Source organism: Phyllobates terribilis, unplaced genomic scaffold (assembly GCF_046119375.1).
Source record: "Phyllobates terribilis strain yellow unplaced genomic scaffold, ASM4611937v1 Scaffold_5__5_contigs__length_657084704, whole genome shotgun sequence".
Lineage (NCBI taxonomy): Eukaryota > Metazoa > Chordata > Amphibia > Anura > Dendrobatidae > Phyllobates > Phyllobates terribilis.
Window position 1 is genome coordinate 458,850,351 of NW_027362765.1, and position 18,248 is coordinate 458,868,598.

The 18,248-nt window shown below is 49.1% G+C and overlaps 1 long non-coding RNA gene across 1 annotated transcript in view; it reads right to left on the reverse strand.

The window, feature by feature from the left end:
• Positions 1-18,248, reverse strand: part of LOC141271259 (uncharacterized) — a 152,690-nt gene that overhangs the window by 60,071 nt on the left and 74,371 nt on the right. The window lies entirely within an intron of this gene.

Consider the following 18,248-nt stretch of genomic DNA (forward strand, 5'->3'; position numbering starts at 1 on the left):
TCACCAGGCCCTTATAACTGGCGTGATAAGTACGTTGGGGGGCGCCCGGTTTTACCCGTGGTGCTGGACGGTATCCCCATGAGCGCCTTGCTGGATACTGGGTCACAAGTAACCACTATCCCTTATGTACTTTTTAAGCAGTATTGGACTGATGCTGATATCACAAGGTATCCAGACAGTAACTTGAGCATCATCGCCAGTAATGGCTTACCCGTGCCGCAGATGGGGTTCAAGGAGATGACCATTAAAATTGGTAAAGTTGAACTACCGGCACAGGGGGTGATTATTGTGGACATTGACCGTCATGAAAGTCACCCTAAAATAACTGTGGGTACTAACATAATTGAAAATTGTCTTTCAGAGGTAATTGTAATTCTACAACAGGTGGCGGTGAATGCTAGTTCCAGCCAAAAGAGAGTCCTCAACAAGGAGATAAAAGCCCTGATAAGACGGCAGCAGGTAGAACTGTCTGGTGGTGAGATCGGTAGCGTAAGACTCAGTGATCCATTCCCCATTTCCATGCCTCCCAAAAGTGAAATGATGATCTGGTGTCGGACTGCAATCGGGTTGAGAGGTAGAGACTACCAAGCCTTGGTAGAACCCGTGTACTCAGACAGCAGGCCCACCATTTTGACAGCCCGGGGGGTGGTTGATGTCCGTCATGGGAGGGTGCCCGTCCGCATCCTCAACATTGGGGAGAGGGAGGTACACTTACCCAGGTACGCTACACTCGCCAAACTGTTTGTCGTCGAACACCAAGCTATCAGGGCCGTGGAACCCTTGCCCCCATCTCCACAGGCGGAGGGTAATGGCTCCCAGAAGCAAAAGGAGGACTGGTGCCAGAAACTCCATGTGGGTGCTGACTCCACTCCCCTGCACCAAAAACAAGGAGTCTACTGGGTGGTACAGGAGTACGAGAGAGTCTTTAGTAAGCACCCGCTAGACTTCGGCAGAGTAAAAGGGATAGAACACCACATCCCCACAGGGAGCCACCCACCGATAAAAGAGAGGCACAGACCTGTACCCCCTGCACATTATCAGAACGCAAAGGGCATGCTAAGAGAGATGAAAGAAGCTGGGGTTATTAGAGACAGCTGTAGCCCCTGGGCAGCCACTTTGGTTCTGGTCAAAAAGAAAGACGGCACCATGAGAATGTGCGTGGACTATAGACAAATCAACCGTATCACCCACAAAGACGCATATCCGCTGCCTAGAATAGAAGAGTCTTTAGCCGCACTAAAATCTGCTAACTTCTTTTCTACTTTGGACCTTACTAGCGGGTACTGGCAGGTTCCTGTGGCAGAGGCTGACAAGGAGAAGACCGCCTTCACCACCCCGATGGGACTGAGCGAATTCAACTGCATACCTTTCGGGCTCTGCAATGCACCAGGGACCTTCCAGCGGCTGATGGAATGCTGTCTAGGGCACCGAAACTTCGAGACGGTCCTCCTCTACCTGGACGACATGATTGTCTATTCGAAGACCTACGAGGACCATCTAAAGCACCTGGCCGAGGTGTTCGAAGCCCTGGCAGGCTATGGCCTGAAGGTGAAACCATCGAAGTGCCACCTGCTGAAACCAAAGGTCCAGTACCTAGGGCACGTGGTAAGCGCGGAAGGAGTGGCCCCCGACCCTGACAAGGTCACGGCAATCAAGAGCTGGCCAAGCCCCTCGAACATCAAAGAGGTGAGACAGTTTCTCGGGTTGGTAGGCTACTACCGAAGGTTCATCCCCGGGTTCACTAAGATGGCAGCTCCTATGCAGGACCTCCTGATCGGACAGTCTAAGTCCAGGAGTCAAAAGCCACCCTTCAAGTGGGATAAACCGGAAGAGGAGTCCTTCCGCCAGCTAAAGATGGCCCTCACGGGGGATGAGATTCTGGCCTACCCTGATTACGGCCAGCCTTTCATTCTCCACACAGATGCCAGTAATGTGGGACTGGGAGCCGTACTGTCCCAAAACCAACAGGGCAGAGAACGGGTGATCGCATACGCCAGCCGGAAGCTGAGGCCCACCGAAAGGAACCCGGAGAATTACAGCTCCTTCAAGCTAGAATTCTTGGCGGTGGTGTGGGCCGTAACAGAACGCTTCAAGCATTACCTGGCGTCCGCAAAGTTCACCGTGTACACGGACAACAACCCGTTGACACACCTGGACAATGCAAGACTGGGTGCCCTGGAACAGCGGTGGATGGCCCGTCTCTCCAACTATGACTTCGTGATCAAGTACCGGGCAGGCAAAACCAACGCCAACGCGGACGCCCTATCAAGAATGCCTCACTTACCTGAAGGTTACGAAGACCCAGAAGAGCTGGAGGAGGTAGAACTCCCCGCGTTTCACCGGTATGGAGCCGCTCAACACTCTCACCGCATGAAGGAGGAGGATCTAACAACTGTGATGATGAATCCCCTACCTCACCACAGCTGGGCCGAGACCCAAGATAGTGACCCTGCAGTCCGCCTGATGAAAGATCTGCTGACCCGGGAAGACGTTCGCCTAGATCCAGATGCCCCGGAGGAAGCCAAGCAGCTATGGAAGGAGAAGAGCAAGCTGTTCCTCTACGAAGGCAAGTTGTGCAGAAGGATTGTCAACCACCGGACGCACGAGCTGACCTGGCAAGTCGTGGTCCCAAGGCGGGATGCAGCTATGGTCCTGGGGGCTTACCATGACAGAGCAGGACACTTTGGTTGGAAGAAACTGGAGTTCCTGCTAAGAGGAAGATTCTTTTGGGTCGGCATGAGAGGAGCTGTAGAAAAATGGTGCAGAGACTGTGGCCCTTGTCACCTGAGGAGGAAGGACCGCACCAGCCAGAAGACACCCTTGATGCCCATCGTCACCACGCAGCCTCTTGAGCTGGTAGCTCTGGACCACGTCAAATTGGCTCCCAGCCGGTCAGGATACATCTATGCCCTGACAATCGTGGACCACTATTCCCGTTTTCTAGTGGTGGTCCCGGTAAAGGACTTGACAGCCCAAACAGCGGCCAGAGCCTTCCAGCAATACTTCTGCCGTCCACACGGGTATCCGGAACAGGTCCTGACAGACCAGGGTCCAGCGTTTGAAGCTGAAATCTTCCAGGAGTTCTGCAACCTCTATGGCTGTAAGAAGATTCGTACAACGCCTTACCACCCCCAAACCAACGGGATGTGTGAGAAGATGAACAATATAGTCATTGATCTCCTGAAGACGTTGCCCCCGGAGGAACGCAGCCTGTGGCCAGAAAAACTGCCGGACCTGGTAGACATGTACAACAATATCCCGGTGAATGCTACAAACTGCACCCCGGCTTACCTGATGCGAGCCAGAACGGGTAAGCTGCCCGTAGACCTTGAGATGGGAGTCCTAATACCTGAGGACACCTCCCCGGATGCGGACTGGGATACGGAAAGGCAACTGCAGTACAAGAAGGTACAGGAGAGTGTGGAGAAGAGCCTGGCCCAGGTGAGAGAGAAGCAAGAAAGACTCTTCAATCAACACACCCCTGCTGGTCCCCTAGAACCCGATGAGCAAGTCCTAAAGCGAAAAAGAAGGCTACATAAGTTGGACGACCAGTGGGAAAGGGAACCCTACACCGTACTGCAGTCTGACCACGACAACCCAAAGGTGTGCGTAATCACCAAGGACGGAGGAGAAACCACTAGTGTCGTCTCCAGAGACCACCTCAAAAGGTGCCCCGAGCAACTCCGTAGTGCAGAAGAGGATCAGAGTGACCTTGAACCCGCAGAGGACAAGGAAGAAATGATCAGCACCGTTCTCGGAGAGTTCCCTCAGTCCTGGACTCGCATAAATGATGCCATAGTGGTACCTGTCCTGCATTTTCTGCAACCGGCACAGCAGCAACCAACACCAGAGCCGGAAGGTGAAGAGGAGCAAGTGGTTCCAGAGGCAGAAGAGCCTGTACCAGCAGCCCAGGAGAGTCAACCCTCTGCTGACAGTGAGCCTGCCATGCCTGCGGTAAGCCAAAGGACCCGCAGACAGCTGCCTGCCCTACCTGTACACCCAGCTGGTAGCTGTACCCCTAACACTAGTGGGGAAAGCCAGGTTGGTCCACCACCAGACAGTGGGCTACGTAGGTCAACCAGGAGCACAAAGGGACAGATACCCGCTCGCTGGAGAATATAGAGCGCGCAAAAATTGTAAATAACCCTGTTGCCAAATGTTGAATTGTTTGCCAAGTTACTTGCTTGTTTGGTAATTTTGTGTTTCAGTCTCTTGCAGCAACCGTAAGGACTCACAGGTTATGGACTTTTATAACCGGGACCTGGTATGGACTGCGTTCGGAGCCTAACCCAGGAATGAACTAAGACTGTGAAGGACTTGGGGTAGGACAGACCCCCTCCTGGTTAAGGCTCCCCGTTGTTTTGGTGATATGGACACCCGGTCACAGGCCACACTGTGACCTAAAGAACTCAATTTGTGCGTCGTCTGTCTATTAATGTTTTATTGTTATGCATATTGTCTTTGTTTATTGTTTAGTCCTGGAGTACTAAATTTCACTAGGGGGGAATGTGTCACCCTGGCCTGGATGCCACAAGTGTAATTAAAGCTGTGTCTGAGAGCAAGGGGGAGGTTCTCTGGCCAGGGGAACATTAGCATGCAATGCCTCCTGTCTCAGGCCAGTAGGGGGAGCAGGCTGCCCCTATAAAAGCTGGTACTGGGGACAGGGTTAGAGAGAACTGGATTGCCTGTCTCAGCTTTGAGACGTGTCCCAGAGTGGAGCAGGGACAGAAAGTTGATTGCACCTAAGAGGAAGTGTGGCAGTAGGAGAGAGCCACAAGCCAGAGACAAGAGGCGAAGAGAGCCTGGCTTGGCAGAGAAAGACTTAACTTTACCAGACTTTGGTGTCTGAGGCTGGAAGGATTCCACATCCCCCAGCAGAGAACCAGTTCGCAAGGGACTGTACTTTCCTTGGCCTAAGAAGCCTGGAGGCCCTGCCACAACCGAAGGGACCAGTAAAGCCGTACAAGGCTGGGAGCAGAAAGGAACCCACGTCGCAGGCCATACAGGCGAGAATACACGGAAAGCTCGGAAACGTGGGCTGTTACCCTATAAAGAGGAGATAGCCAGAAGGAGTGCAGAAAGCACGGTAGGCCTACACCCTCACCCTGACCAGGGCCAATTTCCCCGTTGCTCTCAGACATCCAGGTCCCCTCCTAGCTGGGACTGTTTGTGGGTCAATTTACCTGTTTTAGTAAAGACCCTGGACTGCAACTTGTTGTCTGTGTGCTCCTTGCTCCTCCAGCACTATCAGCACTGGGATTCTCACTACCATCACTCCCACCATCCATTATACTGCCCTGGGGCCGCACTCTTCCCGTGGGGAGTCACACTACCCTAGCTGCACACCTCATCGGCCCCAGCGGTCTGCATGCAGCGGCGGTTCCTAATAACCGCAATCCACGGGTGGCGTAGTCGGACATTATCAGCAGAACGTAACGGACTACCACTGGCCTGACCACCCTGAGCCACGGAACCCGGTTGCCACTATTACTCCTATCGTTTCCCTAATTGCCCGGATCCGAGTGCCCCACGGCCCAGGGGGCGAGTCATATCTTTTGGTTATATGTCCTGAATTTCTTGTAGAAATGGGCTAAAGGGTGGTTTCTAACTTTGTGCTTTAAGCGAAAGTGTCAGTTTTTTATGGCGTTGTTTCTGTCATTTTTTGGGCGCTTTTTTATGGTGATAAACAAAATGCCCAGCTTTTGACTTTAGGGCAACACTGTTTTTGTGGCGTTGCTTCACCTTTTTGGTGTGTTGTTTCGTTGCTCAAGTTTTTTTTTTAAAGCATCTTACTAATTGTGAGGCTGTTTAATGCTTTATACCACAGGCTTCTGTATTGTGGAAAAAAAAGCATTAAAAACAACACGTGTATATAAAAAGGCCACACAAAAAAAAGGTTTAGAAAACACACGAAAGCCAGAAAAAAAAAGCCACACAAAAAAAGCATGAAAGAAGCTTAAAGGGGTATTCCCATCTCCAAGATCCTATCTCAATATGTAGTAGGTGTAATAATAATATTAGCAAGTACCTCCAATTAGAAATGTAGTATAGTTCTTCTGATTTGCTATGTTGCTTACCCCATGTGCAGGCATTGCAGTAGCTTAGGTATAATGGTTACAGCCACTAACACCTGTCACTATATGAGTGGCCATAACCATGGATACCTAAGCTACTGCAATGTCCTGCACATCGCGTAAGTCTTTATAAGTCCAAGATACAGTGCTGGCCAAAAGTATTGGCACCCCTGCAATTCTGTCAGATAATACTCAGTTTCTTCCTGAAAATGATTGCAATCACAAATTCTTTGGTATTATTATCTTCATTTAATTTGTCTTCAATGAAAAAAACACAAAAAGAATTGTCCTAAAGCCAAATTGGATATAATTCCACACCAAACCTAAAAAAGGGAGTGGACAAAAGTATTGGCACCCTTTGAAAAATCATGTGATGCTTCTCTAATTCGTAAAATTAACAGCACCTGTAACTTACCTGTGGCACCTAACAGGTGTTGGCAATAACTAAATCACACTTGCAGCCAGTTAACATGGATTAAAGTTGACTCAACCTCTGTCCTGTGTCTTTGTGTGTACCACATTGAGCATGGAGAAAAGAAAGAAGACCAAAGAACTGTCTGAGGACTTGAGAAACCAAATTATGAGGAACCATGAGCAATCTCAAGGCTACAAGTCCATCTCCAAAGACCTGAATATTCCTGTGTCTTCCGTGCGCAGTGTCATCAAGAAGTTTAAAGCCCATGGTACTGTGGCTAACCTCCCTAGATGTGGACGGAAAAGAAAAATTGACGAGAGATTTCAACGCAAGATTGTGCGGATGGTGGATAAAGAATCTCGACTAACATCCAAACAAGTTCAAGCTGCCCTGCAGTCCGAGGATACAACAGTGTCAACCCGTACTATCCGTCGGCGTCTGAATGAAAAGGTACTGTATGGTAGGATACCCAGGAAGACCCCACTTCTTACCCCGAGACATAAAAAAGCCAGGCTGTAGTTTGCCAAAACTTACCTGAGAAAGCCTAAAACGTTTTGGAAGAATGTTCTCTGGTCAGATGAGACAAAAGTAGAGCTTTTTGGGAAAAAGCATCAACATAGAGTGTACAGGAAAAAAAAGAGGCATTCAAAGAAAAGAACACGGTCCCTACAGTCAAACATGGCGGAGGTTCCCTGATGTTTTGGGGTTGCTTTGCTGCCTCTGGCACAGGACTGCTTGACTGTGTGCATGGCATTATGAAGTCTGAAGACTACCAACAAATTTTGCAGCATAATGTAGGGCCCAGTGTGAGAAAGCTGGGTCTCCCTCAGAGGTCATGGGTCTTCCAGCAGGACAATGACCTAAAACACACTTCCAAAAGCACTATAAAATGGTTTGAGAGAAAGCACTGGAGACTTCTAAGGTGGCCAGCAATGAGTCCAGACCTGAATCCCATAGAACACCAGTGGAGAGATCTCAAAATGGCAGTTTGGAGAAGGCACCCTTCAAATATCAGGGACCTGGAGCAGTTTGCCAAAGAAGAATGGTCTACAATTCCAGCAGAGCATTGTAAGAAACTCATTGATGGTTACCGGAAGCGGTTGTTCGCAGTTATTTTGGCTAAAGGTTGTGCAACCAAGTATTAGGCTGAGGGTGCCAATACTTTTGTCCGGCCCTTTTTTGGAGTTTTGTGTGAAATGATCAATGATTTGATTTTTGCTTCATTCTCTTTTGTGTTTTTTCCTTGCAAGCAAATTAAATGAAGAGAATACCAAAGAATTTGTGATTGCAATCATTTTCAGGAAGAAACTGAGTATTATCTGACAGAATTGCAGGGATGCCTATACTTTTGGCCAGCACTGTATATAGGAACAAGGAGAGGGAAGAAGGAAGCAGAGGAGTATAAGTTAGCTTGAAGGCAGGGTGAGAAGTTGACCGAACAGAGCTTCCAAAGATACCTTCCAAAATGGCAAGCTATAAATTAAGAAGAACAGCTCTGGAGCACAAACTGCTGTAATTTCCAAGTTAAAGGGAACCTGTCAGGTCCCCCATTTCCTCCAACCCAGTAGCATTCGCATATGTTTTACTAAATTGCCTGCCTAACCAGCCTTTTATAATATTAGTCACTTAAATCCATGTTTAAAATAACGGCCTCCTAATGAGGCCTGTGACTGATGGGACGTTAGTTTCCCCTGACTCGTCAGCCCTCTTTGCATGTTATCACACCCCTGTGGGTGTGATAACAAGATTTGCAAGAGCTGGCATAATCACCAACTCTCTACACACCTTGCGCATGCGTGCGGCTTTCTTCACGCATGTCAATGCGCCTCTGGTGTATGCTTCCCGGCTTCAAAGGTTTTACTGCGAATGACCAGTAGTGCGGAAGACAGCTCATGTATATCTTTAGCACTTTCGGTTATGCGCAGTGCGCTTCTGATGCCGGGAAGCGTACACCTGTCTTAAGAGGCGTAATGACGCTGTCGAATAGAGCCGCACACATGCACGAGATTTGCAAGGAGCTGGCGATGATGCCGGCTCTTGCAAATCATCTTATGCCTACAGGGGCGTGATAACATGCAAAGAGGGCCGACTAGTCTGGGGAAACTAACGCTCCATCGACTAGTCAAAGGCCTCATTAGCAAAAGAAAAATGGAGCTTAGAAATACTTTTTTTAAACATAAATTTAAGTGACAAAAACCCAAGATAAAAGCATAATAAGCAAATACCTGCAGTAAATAAATGAACCGCAGTAGTGCATGAAAATAACATAGGGTGCTTAGTTAACAATTTTGATAAAAAAAATGCAAAAAGCCGTTCCACCACATCTCAAATAGGGTCACCGTGTCGTGGTGGGACTGCTTTTTGCTTTTTTTTTAATCAAAATTCTGTTAACTAAGCAACACCCTATATTATTTTCATGCACTACTGATGTTCATTAATTTACTGCAGGGTATTCTCTTATTATGTTTTTATTTTGGGTTTTTGTCTGTTTAGTGGCCAGTGTGAACATGCGCTTACATGCTGCATGCACACCTTACTTATATTCCAGTTCATCTCTAGGTTTTATGGATTTAAGTGACTAACATTACCCATGGAATTTAGTAATACATATCCGAATTCTACTGGGTTGGAGGGCATGGGGGACCTGACAGGTTCCCTTTAAATACAATATAAGCAAAAGGGAATATGGAAGAGCATAGATCATTTACATGCTTCTGTTTAGAAATGTACTGTGGTATGAGAAGTGTCAGTATTTTTTCTTTTTTATCATATAGGGGTACATTTGTGGATTTTCATAGGAATTTAGATTCTTTGTAGAACATGTTTACTCAATGGGGAAGAGCAGCGGTTGAGATTAACTTTGAACAATCCAGGTATTCTGCACAAAGGAGAAATCTGTTGATATAATACTCCCCGGTAGTGAAAGTGTTACAGATTTTCAATAATAGAAAAAATAGGGAAAATAATGTTTTTCCAAGAGAGAGGTTTGTTATTGTGAAGAAATCCGAGACCCCCCTGTCTATAATTATAAACAGCTGCAGCTTCGACACTCTACCCACGGACACGATGTGTTGACTCCATCTTCTTGGGTACAAGGATCTGGCAGGGGCACCAAGGAGTTTTTTGGAATAAGAAGGATAATTTTGCTGCATTTCTTCATCCAATGGTTTCCAGGTTGAATATTATTATTTTGTTCTTTTTTTTCAGATTCTTTCTGTTGAATACTATACATTGTCCTTTTATTGAAGAGAGAAATAACCCATGAAGTGCTGGAGAGTTCAGCCAGGTTTCCCTACTAGATTACAGTCTCGTTTAGACTTTGCTCTTAAACATTGAGCAGATTTCTGAGGCCGAATTGGGGCCTATAAAATGAACTGTAAAATGCAAAACATAAGATGAAGAACGTATGATGGAGGCTAATCTAGCTTAGCTCAAATCTTTTTACTATGTCACAGCTTTGAGTTGGAAAAACTGATTACTCACTTTCTTTCTCCTGCCAATATAGCAACCCCTGATGAAATACTTTGCTGTAATACCAATAGTTGGCTCTGCCAGTATCTGTTAATGGAGTTTTCCACTACACTGACATTGATGACTTATTCTAATGACAGGTCATCAATATCAAATCAGTGGTGGGCCGATGCCCGGCACACCCATGGATCATCCACTACTAGTTCAGCAACTGAGCTCTGTTTAATGGCTGCTCCCAGGTGCCGCTGATCAGCTCCTACTCACATTGATTGAGCTGATCTGCAGTACCTGAAAGAGGTCACTGAGCAGTTCGATGGTGGTATTCAGCTTCATTGTACTGTTCCCTTCCAGCCGCTGCTGATTAGTGCGGGTGTCAGCCCGCCAATTATCTAATATTGATGACCTATAAGATCAGGTACACACTTCTGAGGTGGGTGCGACTTACTCTATATCCACTCATTCAGTCTTGCACTCAATTCCACCCAGGCTGCAAATTGAGCATGGATCACACCCCAACTCAGTCCACACACCCCAGATACACAACACGCCAAACGGGTGCCGAGTCCCCAAAATAAACACTGCTGTCCAACAGTCAAAAGGAGTCTTAGAAAGCTATAGATTCTATAGAGTATACAAGGACCAAACTTTTTAGGCTTTAATATAAAAAGTACAACACTTAGAAGAAAAATAAGTAAAAAAGAGATAATAGTGGGAATTTTAATCTTACACATCCCAAAAAAACAATGAATATTTGGCAATCCTACCCAGCCAAGAAGCAGTTGAGAAGTGTCCCTTGCAAATACTGCAGTGACCAGGGCTGTAACTTCCAATGTAGCAGCCAATAACAACTGCTATGGGACTTGAGATGTCCAACACTTCCTCCAAGAGTATCTGCACCCTCAGAGAAAAGATACCATTCAATATAATGATAGAGCGGGAGACCATGCTCCTGACCTGTCAAATATTGTTCCAGCACAGACCAGTGCACTGCGGTGACATCATCCGCACCTGCCTGAGCCGAATCAGCACACGCACAAGCAGAGGAAGCTTGCTGAATTTTTTTTTGATCATTATGGGAATAGAACTAGGTGAGTACAGAATTAATTTTATTTGGATGCACTATTTCTGTGTAGAGACATCATGCTGACACTAAGATTGTTATTATACTATGTGGACGAACATAAGGGGCCATATATTATGTAGAGGCTAGTGATGAGCGAGCATACTCGCAAGTACTCGGTACTCGCCCAAGTATCTCAGTACTCGAGATGCTCTGAGCTCACCGAGTACTTCCGAGATACTCGGGCGGATGCTCAGGCCCCCTCCCTGCATGTTGGGCGCTCTTTAGAGCGCCAATCAACATGCAGGGATTGTCTGCCACACACTGTAATGCCGCAGCCATGTTGGTTGTAGCATTACAGTGATTGGATGGCCGCACAGTGTCATCAGGTCTATATCAGACCTGGCGCCGCCGTACTTGTCACAGTCTACTCTGCAATCAGGCAGTGTAGGGAGAGGTGCTACTGAGCTAGGGAGAGATTTGGTTGTTTATTAGTTAGTGTAGGTATACCACCATATATTATTCACATATCCATCTCAACTAACAGTCCTTCTGAGGACTAATCCAGCTGCTAGTGTAACACGGGTACTTTAGATGCAGCAACACAGAAACACAGAGCAGCCAATACAGGGTTAATAAACAGGGGAGGTTTATAATAACAGGGTCAATCTCCACGCAGGGAGTAACCAGGGAAAATATGGGGGAAAACAAGGGAAATAGCAGATAAAAGTCTATCACTGACAGTTCACAGTTTAACTGGATGTAGCAGAGTCGAACCGGTTATAATCGACACTTTGTTTCACTTAGCTGACTCTTGCTCCTCACAAGGCAGTTGCCAGCTGATGCCGGTGTTGATTTTTCAGGCGTCCCCGCCCAAACAATGCTCTGTCTTCTGGCGGCAGCGGGCGGTCTCCAGTTTTACCTGCTGAGCCCCTAGTCCATAACACGGCACCTCACGTGCTCGGCTCCACCGACCCTGCGTCTCTTCTCTAGTCGGCTTGACTCCTCCGGTCCACTGCACTCGGCTCTTACTCCCAGTCCTGGAGCCAGGAGCCTGGACCCTCTCACGCTGCTCTGCTGAGCAGGACCCAGCTCCACTTTTCCGCGCAAACGTCTTCGTCTCTTCCTCTCTCTACCCACGTCACCAGTCTCTCGGTCACCTGACCTCCCTGCTCTCACTCTGAACATGCCTCCAGCTTCCCAGTCACCTGACTCCCGTGCTCGCAGTCTGTCTTCCCCCTGCAACCAGAGCCACAGCCCCGGCAGTTCCGGATCCCTTGCTCTGAAAGCACTTACACCCCGGTCTTCCCCCTTACACTCCCTCTCTCCTTTAACTCGCCATTCCACGGGCGAGAGTTCCTTCATCAAACGTTCACATTCTTGGACTTCCTGGATGATACGGTACCAAATGAATTGATCTTGTTCGTAACGGCGAGGAATCTCGTGGGTAATGGCTTCGGTGCAACCAAAATCATCCTCATGGCGAGCAAAGATTACCTGGTACTGCTCCAGCACCTCCTCAACCTGCTGCACCTGTCGAGGTGTAAGTCCCGTCAATTCATCCCGCATTCGTTCTAGTATTCTTCGTCCCCCCTTCACACTAGCCCGGTGGGATTCCGGCGGCACGTTGACCGCCAGAGTCCAGGGGTCTCCTCGTACAGTGGACAGCTGTACCACATCAGGTCGCACCAACTTCTCTGGCATTCCCAGAATCTGGGCTATTTCCGCCCTGGGAGGGAGTGTGAGATCATCTTCGCCCAGATTAACACACCGCACTATAACATTGCCACCCTGGACGGTGGCCAGTGTTCGAGCCACCAAGAGTCCGGGGGGTACTTTGTCCATCGATGTTGGTTCTATCTGAACTTCGAGCCCCTCAAGAGGTGTGCAGGCCCGTGCGGGTAACGTGAGTACAGTTTGCCCGCAAGGTAAGGTGAGCGACGCAGCTGCTGACACTATTATTTTCCCCAGGATCTTCCCTTCACTCGACGTCTCCTGAGCCTGGGCAGCTCGGATTAGTTGTTGAAAGACCCTCCTTTGGGGAGTTCACGGGTCCCACTGGTCTAGAGGAATCTCCTTCGGCTCACTAAGCAGGATTTGCCCGATCTCCTTCAGCACATTCATTCCGAGGGTCACCGGGGGTCCACTTCCGGTTCCCCCTGAGACCAGGACGACTCCTTTTTTTCCCACATCTTTTCCACACAGTCGGATCTTCATCCACACCACCCCTGCGACCGGGATGGGTAATTGATTAGCTGCCGTGAGTCTAATTACTGGTCCCCATTCAGGCCGCGCTATCTCTGGAAATCGCTGTTGGAAGTAGGCTTCTGTCATCGTAGTCACCTGGGATCCCGTGTCAATCAGGCAGTGAACAGCCCGACCGCTTATTTCAGCCCAGACAGTCGGGCTGCTGGAAACTAGGTCCTTGGGACTTCCTCTTTTTCTTTCCCCTTCTATAGGGCTCCGTGCTGTGTCCCCCAAACACGGAGCCCGCTAGTTTAACGGCTGCCACGACATGGGCCCCCCTCGGCTAGCACAGCCCCTGGCGTAATGTCCTGCGCCTCCACACTTCCAGCAGGTCGTGTCTCTGTCTGTGTAGGGCTGCCTCACTTCTCTACGGAACTCTCCTGCAGGGGGAATCCTGAATTCAATTCTTTCCATAACTGGGGCCATCTATCTGGGAATCTCTGGTGTCGGGGCAGGGGTCTTCTTGAGCCTGGACCATTCATCTCGCATCTCCTGTATCTCCTTCCGCATCTCTCGAGCCCATTCCGGTTTAGCTGCAGGCGGGGTGGGTACCTCATTAATCCGGACCATCCCTGCCAGGGCTGTCACCCCCATCTCCTGCTCTCTCACACGTGCCTCCGCCCTCACTTCTAGAAAAGTCATACGTGGGTTAGCGCGCAGGCGCTCCCGCAAGGCCTGCTTCAGCTGCACATCCCTGAGGCCTGCCACAAACTGGTCCCTTAAGATCACGTCAGAGGAGCCCATTCCCAAATTCCCCATGTCGTCTTTTCTAGTGATATAGGCATGCATCCTCTGTAAGGCATTAACATACAGCGTCACAGTCTCCCCCTCCTGCTGCACTTGGTGAAACAGCCGTATCCTCAGCTCTCCTACATTGGTGGGATCCCCATGTATCTCCTTCAGTATCCGCATCATTTTTTCTACAGTATCCTGGTCATGGGGAGAGCGGTACATCACAGATTGTCGGGCCTCGCCGTCCAGGGCCAGTAAGGCTATTTCCGCTTGCATAGCTGGGGTCATCGGATGCATACGTAACATACTCCTAACTCTCTTAATCCAGTCCCACAGCATCATATTGTCCCCGGTGAACTTTGGGAGATTGCTGAGCATGGCCCCCAGCGGCAAGCTAGATTTAGGAGCTCCCAGGATGGGCTGCTCTGCAGTGTCTGTGTCTAACGACTGCATCTTGCCAACTACGCCAAATGTAACATGGGTACTTTAGATGCAGCGACACAGAAACACAGAGCAGCCAATACAGGGTTAATTAACAGGGGAGGTTTATAATAACAGGATCAATCTCCACGCAGGGAGTAACAGGGGAAAATATGGGGAAAAACAAGGGAAATAGCAGGTAAAAGTCTATCACTGACAGTTCACAGTTTAACTGGATGCAGCAGAGTCGAACCGGTTATAATTAGTGTTGAGCCACCCCCGTAGTGTTCGAGTTCGGTTCGTCGAACACCCGTGTGTTCGCCGAACTGTTCGTCGAACTGTTCGTCGAACACCTTCGAACACCGTTAAAACCAATGGCAGGCAAACAAAAACACATAGAAACACATAGAAAACACCTTCAAAGGTGTCCAAAAGCTGACGAACTGCTCAGAAGACACAACTAACACATGGAAAAGTGACAAGTACATATAGTCATGCGAAAAGAAAAGAGGTGGAGGAGTAAAAGGAGGGGGAGACACAGATATAGGCATGTCATGCCCTTCTAAAATCCAAAAAGTGAGAAGCCGACACGTTCAGTCCGCTCCTGCCCGTGCCACCTCCGTGTCGCCGGGTTTGTGCCAGAGCCGCGGTGAACCCTGACGGTCAGCCCCCCTCTCCCAATACTGGTGCCTGTCCGCTGGTGGGTCGAGCGAGCCCCCCTGTGGTGGAGGCAGCGCTAAGCTTTTTAATTTAAATTGTCTCTCTAATTTGAATAAATACACTTTAAATCCATTTACAAGGATCTATTGGAGGGCAAGTCTCATGCCAGCAGCCGCGTAATTCCAGCTCCAGTAGCGTCCACTAAAGCTGCTGCAGTTAAAAAGCTTTTATAAGGATCGAGCTCGGCTGTCCACCGCAAGGCATCCTACTGCCAGTCCGAGCCCCTATGCCTTGGGGTGCCTCCTGATGCTCTTCACTGAGTATCCCGTGGTCCCGAAGCATTTCCTTTGAAAAAATGAAGTGTCCAAACTACAGGTGGTGTAGCTTGCTTAACAGCCGGGATAATCCGCTGACTAGCAGACCCTGCTACTAGGCACAAAGTATTTCCTGGGCTAGATGCAGTTAAAAATTTGTAATTAGATACTCTCGTTAGATGCTGAGAAAGCATTCCATAGAGTCTCCTGGCACGCCATATATGATTCTCTTAAAAAGCTTGGGGTAGGGGTCTAGGGGACCCTTTTATAGCCAAAATCACGGCCCTGTATCGCAATACGTCACCTAGGCTGAAGATAAATGGAACTGTAGCACCCTGAGGGCTCGGTTGCTACAGAGGTATTGCACCTCACCCAGAGGTGTGATATCTCACTCACAGGTAAGGATGTAGTGTGGATCAGGACCCGACACCTGCATGCATTACACCACATTGCCGTGGGGCAGGGCGACCAATATGCCCCTGAGATGGGCACGACAGTCCCTGTCCCTGGCTGGAGTGGGGGGAGGGAACACTGAGGAAGGGGAACCCTGTAGTGCAGGAGCAGGGAGGAAGCAGTTATACTCCTCCCGTGGGGAGTTATGCTACGCTCTGCTGCACCCACAACACCAGCCTCAGCGGTCTGCCCTGGAGCGGCGGTTCACTCTGACCGCAATCCACGGGTGGCGTAGTCGGACATTTAAACATCAAAACCACATAAATAGTTCCGCCACTGGTTTGACCGCCCTGAGCCACGGAACCGGGTTGCCGCCACGGAGACTACAACCACCAGCATCCACCAAAAAGGGTCCGGCTCCGGGTGTCCCAAGGCCCAGGGGGCGCGTCAGAACATTTTCATCACCTTTCACAATCACCAATGGGACAAGGCAGGGATGTTCTCTGTCCCCTCTCTTATACATCCTAGTGATGGAGCACCTGCTCTCATCAATTTGCCATAACCCCAATATTAGGTGGATTGAGGTGGGAGGCACCGAGTACAAGTGCTCTCTATTTGCTGATGATGTCCTAGTATATATCACTCAATCACATATATCCATCCATGCTGTTATGGCTGAAATAGATCACTTTGTTACATGGTCAAATTTTAAAATCAATGCAGCGAAGTCTGAGGCCCTCGATGTCTCCCTCCCCAAATCCATATAGGATTCCATCCAGTCCAACTTTCCCTTTGCCTGGCCCTCACAGGGTATCAAATACTTAGGAATTCCTATTCATAGAGACCTCTCCCATCTATGTTATCTTAATTTTGGGCCCTTTATTGAACAATTCCATACAGACCACGGTTGGCAAGTTAGAACTGTAAGATTCACTACGTGAACCACTGGTGTTTTGTGGAAAAGCACATGTAAGATTCTGCAACAGTCTCTGCTGATACTCCTGCATGCGTGCATACCTTTCTATGGCAGGAATAATTTCTGCAAATTTACTTTTGTACCGGGGATCTAACAGTGTGGCAACCCAGTAGTCAGGATTATTTCTAATTCTCACAATTCGAGGGTCATGTTGCAGGTAGTGCAGCAAGAAGGCACTCATGTGTGTTGCGCATCCAGGAGCACCAAGTCCCTGTTGTGTTGGTGGCGAGGTAACAATCATGCTTCCTTCCTCTGTCCTCTCCCCCCAACCTCGCACAACAGAAATGTGATCAAGGTCTCCCTCATCTGATGAGTCTTCCATCAGTTCGTCCTCCACTTCTTCCTGGGCTCCTGCACCTTCCTCACTAGTTTGGCTGCTACCATGCGCCCTGGTAAAACCATCTCCCCCACCCTCACATGCCTGCTGCCTTGGTGCTGCCGACCGTCTGGACCTTGCAGATGTTAGCCCTTCCGCATACAACTCCTCCTCCTCTACTTCCTCCACCTCCTCTTGTGCCACCACCTGACTCCGAATTCTGTTTAACATGTGCTCCAGCATGTAAATCACCGGAATAGTCATGCTGATAATGGCATCGTCAGCACTAAACATCTTCGTCGCCATTTCAAAACTGTGCAGAAGGGTGCATAGGTCCCTGATCTGAGACCACTCCTCCAGCGTGATTTGCCCCACCTCTGGATCTCGTTGGCCCAGGCTATACGTCAGAACGTATTGCACCAGGGCTTGTCGGTGCTGCCACAGTCGCTGCAACATGTGCAGAGTTGAATTCCACCGGGTAGGCACATCGCATTTTAGCCGGTGAAGTGGCAGGCCCAACGACTTCTGTAGAGATGTAAGTCGCTGAGCTGCGGGATGCGAACGGCGAAAGTGAGCACACAGCGACCGTGCCCTCTGCAGAAGGCCATCTAGTCTGGGATAGTGGGCTAAAAATTGCTGGACAACCAGGTTCAACACGTGAGCCATACAAGGCACGTGTGTGACATTGCCCCGGCGAAGGGCCGCACCCAGGTTTGCAGCATTGTCGCACACGGCCTTCCCTGGTTTCAGGTCCAGTGGAGACAACCATTCATGAAATTGGTTCTCCAGAGCTGACCACAACTCCTCAGCTGTGTGACTCACATTTCCCAGACATTTCAATGTAAAAACCACCTGATGACGTTGAGCCCTACTGCCAGCATAGTAAGGAGGTGTGCAGGATCCCTTCTGCGCAGTTAGAAAGCTTGTGGCATGACCAGACAGGCTTTGGGTGCAGGTGGAAGACCGAGAGGAGGTTGAGGAGGCAGAAGCAGTGGAGGAACTTTGACATAAAGAGGATTGACGCACAACTCGTGGGGACGGCAAGACTTGGACAGCAGCCCCTTGTCCTGCTGTCACCATAGTTACCCAGTGCCCAGTCAGCGACATGTAACGCCCCTGTCCATGCCTACTCGTCCAAGTGTCTGTGGTGAAATGCACCCTGTCACACAC